The 2,595-nt window shown below is 45.0% G+C and overlaps 1 pseudogene; it reads left to right on the forward strand.

Moving 5' to 3' along the window:
* Window positions 1-2,138, forward strand: part of LOC112393687 (transmembrane 9 superfamily member 1-like) — an 8,118-nt pseudogene extending 5,980 nt beyond the window's left edge.
* The last annotated feature ends 457 nt before the right edge of the window (window positions 2,139-2,595 follow it).

The following is a 2,595-nucleotide window of genomic DNA, read 5'->3' on the forward strand; positions in this document are numbered from 1 at the left end:
TTTTTTTTTTTTTTTTTTGGTTTTCAAAGCACCTTTATGGGAAAGGATCTGATTTGATTCTAACTACAACCTCATGTGGCAGGCAGAACAGGTAGTATTATTTGCATTTGGTTGATGAAGAAACATACTTGTTCAGAAGTAACTTCAAGATTACATGGATAGTGGATTGTAGAGTTGATATCAGAACCCAGGGCTCCTGACTCGAAGCTTCTCTGTTGGTAATAAGGTCCCAACTGTCACTCCTACGTAGTCATTTTCTTCCATTCCTACCTCTCAGCTTTTTTAACTGGCTCCTGTACACTCTACCTAATTTTCCCTGTCATGCTTTTTTCTTCAGCAATTTCTATCTTAGGGCACTTTTCCTTAGTCTACTCCAGACCTTCCTACACCTTATCCCTCTTCTTCTAGGCCTTCATCCTGTCAAGTAATACTTGCTCATTTCGGAGAATCTCAACATACTAGGGTCTAACCAGTGGTTCTCAACAGGGGGCTTTTTCTTTTTTAAAAATATTTATTTATTTATTTGGCTGCACCGGGTCTTAGTTGCGGCTCGCAGTATCTTAAATTGTGGCATGCAGGATCTAGTTCCCTGACCAGGGATCGAACGTGGGCCCCGTGCATTGGGAGCAAGGGGTCTTAGCCACTGGACCACCGGGGCAGTCCCTCAACAGGGGCTTTTGTCTCTCAGAGACATTTGGAGATATGTCTGGAGATATTTTTGATTGTCACCACTGGGGGACGCTACTGACATCTAGTAAGAAGCCAGGGATGGCACATCGTACAAGGCATAGGACAGCGTCACAACAAAGAATTATCCAGCCCCAAATTTCATTAGTGCTGAGGGTGAAACCCTGCTCTAATCCAATGCCTGGGGAAGCCTTGTCTGACTCCTGGCTTGCTCTTTGTAGGTGGAACGGCTGCGCCAGGCCATAAAGGAACTATACTATTTTGAATTTGTGGTGGACAACTTGCCAATCTGTGACTTTGTGGGCTACATGGAGGAGAGTGGCTTCCTGCCTCACAGCCACAAGTCAGGACTCTGGACCCATTTAGACTTCCACCTAGAATTCCACAGAGACTGGATTATATGTGCCAGAGTCTCAGTGCGGGACGTCAAGCCCCCCAGTTTAGATGGGTTACGACCTCATAAGTTCCTAGGCCTCACCCACACCTACAGCGTGCGCTGGTCTGAGACGTCAGGTGAGCATTGGAGTGACAGGTGCGTGGTGATGATGGCGGTTTCTTTCCCCAAACACTGGAAATCCATTGGTAGTCCATCATCAATTCCATGGTGCTTGTGCTTTTACTGGTGGGTTTTGTGGCTGTCATTCTCATGCGTGTGCTTCGAAAGGACCTGGCTCGGTACAACTTGGATGAAGAGCCAACCTCTGGAGGTTCTGGTGATGACTTTGACCAAGGTGACAATGGCGAGGAAATTATCTATACAGATGTCTTCCACGTCCCTCCATATCGTGGTCTGCTCTGTGCTGTGCTTGGTGTGGGTGCCCAGTTCCTGGCCCTTGGCACTGGTGAGGTGATAAAAAATTAATCAGGGATTTCTCTCAAGGGGTAGGACTAAGTAGGTGGTCTGTTCAGAAAAAGATTTGCAGATCTTCTCTTCTGTCCAAGGTGAGGGGCAGACCTAAGGGGTGGATGGCTCTAGCAAGGATGTGTATATTCTATTGTTATTCTATTGTGGGTTTTCTAGACAACAGAACTGGGGGATATTGTTTGGATGGAAGCCCTGGGTCTGGGAGAAAGCGAGCTAGCTGATTCCTCTGAAATTGCCAGAAGAGGGTTGGGTGAAACCTGACACAGGCTTTCCACTACCACCCTGCAGGCATTATCGTCATGGCACTGCTGGGCGTGTTCAGTGTGCACCATCCTGGGGCCATTAACTCAGCAGCCATCTTGTATGCCCTGACTTGCTGCATCTCTAGCTACATGTCCAGCCACTTCTACTGGCAGATCAGAGGCCAGTGTTGGGTGTGGAACATCATTCTCACCACCAGTCTCTTCTCCGGTGAGGACAGCCCTTTCCCTGGTGGGCCAATTTAGGAACTTAGAACACATCATGGAACCTGCTTCCTCATCCTGGATCTGCCAGTTCGAGGCTGTGCTGACCCGCAGACGACTGATCACCTGTTGTGAAGGTGCCTTTTCTTAACTGAAGTATAGTTGATTTACAATGTTGTGTTTGTTTCAGGTGTACAGCAAAGGGATTCAGATCTATATATATATAATATTCTTTATAATATTTTTATAATATATATATTTATAATTTATATATATATTCTTTTTCAGATTCTTTTCCACTACAAGATATTGAATATAGTTCACTGTGCTATACAGTAGGTCCTTGTTGTTTATCGATTTTATGCATATAGTAGTTTGTACCTGCTAATACCAAACTCCTAACTTATCCCTCCCCACCCTTTCCCCTTTGGTAACCATAAGTTTGTTTTCTATGTCTGTGAGTCTATTTCTGTTTTGTAAGTTCATCTGTATCATTATTTTAGATTCCACATATAAGTGATATCAGATGATGTTTGCGGAGGGTGATTTTCATGATTCTCTCTTATCCCATGGCCACCC

Source organism: Neophocaena asiaeorientalis, unplaced genomic scaffold, assembly GCF_003031525.2.
Source record: "Neophocaena asiaeorientalis asiaeorientalis breed wild unplaced genomic scaffold, Neophocaena_asiaeorientalis_V1.1 scaffold7, whole genome shotgun sequence".
Classification (NCBI taxonomy): domain Eukaryota; kingdom Metazoa; phylum Chordata; class Mammalia; order Artiodactyla; family Phocoenidae; genus Neophocaena; species Neophocaena asiaeorientalis.